This window comes from Oryzias latipes, chromosome 3 (genome assembly GCF_002234675.1).
Source record: "Oryzias latipes chromosome 3, ASM223467v1".
Lineage (NCBI taxonomy): Eukaryota > Metazoa > Chordata > Actinopteri > Beloniformes > Adrianichthyidae > Oryzias > Oryzias latipes.
Genome location: NC_019861.2, coordinates 37,827,700 through 37,833,425, shown reverse-complemented (window position 1 = coordinate 37,833,425; position 5,726 = coordinate 37,827,700). Strand labels below are relative to the sequence as shown.

The 5,726-nt window shown below is 47.6% G+C and overlaps 1 long non-coding RNA gene across 1 annotated transcript; it reads right to left on the bottom strand.

The window, feature by feature from the left end:
• Positions 1-393: 393 nt before the first annotated feature.
• LOC110014666 lies at positions 394-5,444 on the bottom strand. The gene is made up of 2 exons (XR_002289652.2): positions 1,451-5,444; positions 394-1,128 (listed from the first exon to the last, which is right to left on the bottom strand). It is a non-coding gene; the product is annotated as an uncharacterized LOC110014666 (long non-coding RNA).
• Between the last annotated feature and the right edge of the window lie 282 nt (positions 5,445-5,726).

The window sequence follows — 5,726 nt, the reverse complement described above, 5'->3', positions numbered from 1 at the left end:
CATCTTTAGCCCAAACTTCACCGGTGTGGTGGTTAAATGAAGCCACCGTGTCTCAATCCAAATGTTTTTTAATATCGATCATGGATTGATCTAATTTTGAAACCATTTCTTAACCCTTGTGCTATCCTATGGGGTCAAGATGACCCCATTCTTCCATTGAGGTGTTCTCCCTACCATGACAAAGGTGGATAAAGGTGGAAAGATTTCATGTAATCCATGTACACCAGTGAAGATCACAAATCATTGAAGAAAAAAGGTTCAGCGCACTGTCTAGTGGGTCTAGATGACCCAACTCCCAATGGTAAAGTGCCTTGGATAGAACATGGGTTAAATGGTTCAGGTTGATTCAATTTGATTGTACCTCAGACAGATGGACCTGGTTGGATAATTGGATCAATGGTTAAAACTCCTTTAATTACAAAACAGTTTCAATACGAAGGACATTAACTTTGACTGTTTCAATGAAAACACAGCAAATTCAGTTTGAGAGTCTTTAGGCTTCAAACAGAACTGGTACTTTTGAAAAAAGCTCGGTGCTTTGATGCCGTCATGTCTTCACCATCAGAGCTCGGAAGGTGGAATCCCTCGTGGACTTTCACAGTTACTGTCTTAAATGTCCCGCTGACCTTCAGAGACGTCAGACCGTCATGTAGATCTGCAGATATCTGTACATGGAAGTTGACCGACAGCTTCCTTTAATGGTTGTGGCTCTGCTGCTTCATGTCATTATGTGGGGAATGGAGGAAAAGACGGTCAGTGATCCTTATGTCCTCTTTCCTTTGTTAGGGTCACGATGTGGTGGAGATCGGAAAAAATGGCCGATGTAGTTCAGCGTGTAGTGAGGGATTTCGGACACAGCCTATGAATTACTGTAACTCTTCGACCATTAATCATTCCAGAGAATTGTAGAGAGAAAAGCTGCTTCATCATTGGACGCGTAGAGTGATCGGAGAGTTACGCTCATTCAACCCCAGAGCGGCGTCGGCTCTGGACGCCGGCTCTACCTTCACCTGTCATAGTTCCAACCGTCAGAGCGCATAGTCTCAGTCCAACACTCATGACTCTTCTCTCTCTTCCTACCAGCATGTCTTCCTCCCCTCCTTCTTCCACCAGTTTCCCACCGGCCCCCTGTGGGTGAACAGCACCGATGGCGGTCGTTGTTAACTTTGACTGACCCAGTAGGGACATCATACGTCGGATTTGCATATTTGGTTTGGCAAAGATTTGACGTCAGACGCCCTTCCTGACACAACCCTCCGGATTTATCCGGGCTGGGGACCGGCACCGTTACCCCCTGGCTTGGGCCCCCTCAGGGCTACATTAGTGTTTTTTAATTATGGTCAAACAAATCAATATAACAATAATGTAGCTTTAGTTTATAATCCATTAAAGAAAGTAAAATATTTGTTACAGAAACACCAAGAACATCCAGGAATAAAGGAAAGCAAACCTTGGTAAAAATGTTCTTGAATGTCATGAGATCTTCAGCTCTGCTGTAAATTTCCATCCTCTGACCGGCCCAACAAAAACCGGCTCCTATTCTTCTCTGGGACGTTTTTAGCGTCACCTCGGTTAATGATTTGTGGCTCTGCTGCGACTCTGTGACCAGCAGCAGAGGAGAGAAAGTTCTCCTTCATGGTCACACATTATTCCAGTTTTACTCAGACGGTGAAATACGACCAATCAGAGAAGATCGGAGGTCTGACAGCTGACCGTCCTACCACCCCGTCCAGCACTTTGTACTCCACCAGCTGAGATGTGGGTGATCTCAGTGAGTCTAGATGGACGTAGGTCCAGAAGATGTGAAGACAAAAAGTCGTCACACAGTGTGAAGAAACTCCAAAAACACGGAAAACACAAAGAGTTAGAAAAATCCTCGAACTAGAAACAGAGCATCAATCAAAACACACCAAAACCAAAGACTAGCAGCTGTGGCACACCTGAGGTGTATGCTGCAAGGGGGCGGGGCATATGTGGGAGGAGCTACATTAATTCTTAGAGGATTTTGATGGTGGCCTAAAAGAAATGAAATAGAAGAGAAAAAGTTGAATGTTGTGAACGCTCGTTAATGTGAAGTTAGACTTCATCACAGAATTCTAAAATAAAAGTTCCAGATCAAAAGCATAAAGCAAAAGTACAGATTTTAATAGAAAAAGTGGAAAATTCTGACTTTCCTGTTTGGAGTAAAACTAGTTTGACAGTAAACAGAAACGGTTGTGATGGAAACTAAAGATGTTAAGTTCTTGACCTGTGAAATAAAGGCTGAACATCCAGATTGTACAAAGCAAACGGCGGAAAACAGATCATTTTATTTCCAAAACATGAACCTGAATCTTTAAATCGTGAAACTGACAGGATGTGAAAAAGCTGAATCCATGTTTTCATGGCTCTTCTGTTCAGTCCGGCTCTGGTTCCGGCACCCGGTTCCTCCAGGACAAAGTTTGGATCTCTGAACCGCTGAGCAAGCTTGAAGAATTTGGGATTTTCTCCCTTCATTCAAATGGAGGCTGAGAAAGTGAACCAGCGGATCAAATGCAGCCAAGAATGCCCGAATGTTTTGGGCCCGACCGGGTTTGACGCCGTGGTCATTGGCTGAAAAACCGGGTCGCCGTGGCGTTCTGGCAGCTCCCAGTCTGGTGGGTTCAGAGGTGGCGTCAGCGTGCTGCAGCGTCCGTGCAGCGGCGGCTGCTGCAGGTTGATCAGTAACGGGGCAGTTTAAAGTCTGTTCTGATAAATCCTGCTTGCTGGGGTAGTTTGGACCTTGCCCTGCTCAGGCTCTACCTCGGCCCTTTGAGCTGCTCTTATGTAAAAGTCTGTCCGAAGGATGAATGGAACAAACGCGGCGCCGGGGTTCTGTTCCAGCTGAGCTCAGAGGGAAGCTGCAGCAGAACGTGCACATTCTGAGCGTGCACACTCAGAGCGTGCACACTCAGAGCGTGCACATTCTGAGTGTGCACACTCAGAGCGTGCACATTCTGAGCGTGCACACTCAGAGCGTGCACATTCTGAGCGTGCACGTCATGATGGATGGCTATCAGACTCAGACTTCAGCTCCTTCCTGTCAAAGCTTTTCTGCTCCACATCAGTCCTGAGTGACAGACATGTTTTGCCCTGAACTTTGTAAGGTGGCAACAATAATTATATCAAATAATTACCTAAATGCTCCCCTTTAAAGGCCAAGTATTTGCCACAGACTGTTGATCTTTGGAGCCAAAAGAAGCTTCTTCCTTCATTTTCAGTGGATGTTCAACAGTTTGATGCTTCAAGAACAGTGAAAGTGACCAAAACCAACGGAACAAGCAGGAACTTCCTGAAGATCAGCAGCGTTTTGAGGGAAACGCACGCAGAAACGCACGGCGACGTTTCAAAGGAGCTGAAAAAGATTTAGAAATCCAACCATCAACGCTGCTCTGACCGCGAGGAGCAGACGCTGCGTTATTGTCATGATGGTTTTCTTTTTGTACGTTTTGCGACAGACTCGACACCGAGACCTTCAGCGGTGTCTTTGCTCCTCGGCCTTTTGTCCCTGAGCTGAACCGAAGCTGTGATGGATGGAGCCTCTGCGGTCGTCCCGGGTCAGACTCCGCTCGGCTCTGGTCGCTGATGATGCCGCAGCCCGACCTGTTATTGTTTTCTTCTTCCAGCAAACTCCTGTAACCTGACGTGACCCGGACAGAACCGCAGCGGCGGCCGGGGCCCCGCCGGCTCCTGCGCTCTGTGTACGCCTGACACAAATACAGCAGGACTTTAAATAGTCTGCAGCCTTCACTGTAAACAGGCTGCAGACGATGCAGACGCACGTCTGCGTCCTCCCAAAGCGCTGAGTCATGCTGGCTGCAGATCAGCTGCACATCAGCAGCATCTCCGCCACTCGCTCATTTTTCCTGAAAACTGCAGTTTGACCCTTAAATGATGCTGCATTCTCTTAACTCCGCCCATTTTTCAAATGTTGCTATGACAACGCCGCCAGTTTTAACAGCAGCGACAGAGGTGACAGGAAGATGTCCTTCACTAACCCGGCCTTCAGCGAACATGGCGGCTGACACCCAGAGGAAGAGGAAAAAAAGAGGCGCTGACACGAAATGAGACTCTCAGTTCCCCCCACGTAGCTCCGCCCCTTTTCTCCTGTTTTTGTTTTGAACCTTTGCAGAGTTTGGCTCTCTGATGGAGTCAAAGCAAAACTTCGGCGGACTGGATGAAGATGTGGCGACGTGCCGTCAGCATCCTCTGTTCTGAAGACTAGCGGTTAGCTTAGCCGGCGCCAACCGCTGAGGTCACGTTTCATGACTCAGCATCGAGTTCTGACTTCAGTTACAGACTGAAGAGAACCATGGAACTAAGGATCATCCACGAACTAATGCTAACGCAGCTTAATGTTGCCGGGATCTTTTAACACCTTCATCCAGAGTCTTCTTCAGTGGAGCTTCAGAATTTCAGAACCTTGCTGCTGGTTCCTTTCATGAGGACAGAATCCTGTGACTCAGCAGAAAATCCTCCTCAGGTCCATCAACCGTCAGAAGATGGAATTATTTAAGGACCAGCCACTTTGCTCTCCAGAATGAGATCTTTATGACAAACAGGTTTGTCAAATCTGTGCAGAACTGGTGTTTTTAGCCCCGCCCACACCTGTGCACCCCCAACACATGGAGGAGTTTCCAGAAAGGTTCTGTTGGTTCCACGGTTCTCCTCTGGGCCCAGAGGCTGATCCAGGCTGCACACCAGCAGCCGTGACCCCTGGGCGCATCATTAGAAAGCGTTACTCACCGCTCGCTCGCTTTCTGCTGACTTGCAAACCACCGTCCACATCCCACAATGCCGTGCGAGTCTGAGCCTGGCAGATGGTGAAAACCAGAAGTGAAAGGAGGCAGATGTTTCAGCGTCAGCACTTTCTCAGGAGTCTGACAAACATTCCCATCTGCATCGCCTCATCCTGCTGCATGCGGATGCGCAAACATGCATGCATCTACACACGTGCACGCTCACATTCCAGCGCGTGTCCGTGCATTTATACGGCGTTTGCTGTCGTACGCTCAGACAAATACAAACCCTCGCCAACGCTGATGAACAGGTTCTAAAGAAGAGGTTCTGAGCTGCTGGGGAACGTGCACGGCGTCCGGCTGCAAATGTTGGAGGAAAGATCTAAACCCGGTTTCATCCAGCAGGATCTGGATTTGGAGCTCTGAATGCACAGAACCTCGGTCCTAAGGGGAGCTTGGTGCTGAGTGGACCTCCGAGGTTCTCTGGAAACTGGAAACAGTTCTGTGTCTGGTTCTGCTGTAAGATCATGAAGCGGTTCTGGATTCTGACAGAACTGCTGAGAGATAAACAGGGGGGGATGAAAGCTGAGGGGCGGAGCTTCACCTGAGCGCTAAACTCTTGATGAACCACAGAAACTGAAATCAGAATCAGAATCAGAGATACTTTATTGATCCCACACGTGGGAAATTTGTTTGTCACCATAGCAACTGACAGCAGAGGGGAAAAAAGACTTAGAATTAAGTTAAAAAAAAAAGCAAGAACAAGAAAATGTAGCATAAATACAGACATCAAGGTTTTATAATTTAAAAAGCTATTTACAGAACAGTGCAGGTAGAAAGATGTGCAAAAGATGAGGGAGACCATTTCGACCATCACACAACTATGTGTGTGTGTGTGTGTGTGTGTGGGTCTGTGCGTGTTTGTGTGGGTCTGTGCGTGTTTGTGTGTGTGAATGGGTGTGTGACTGT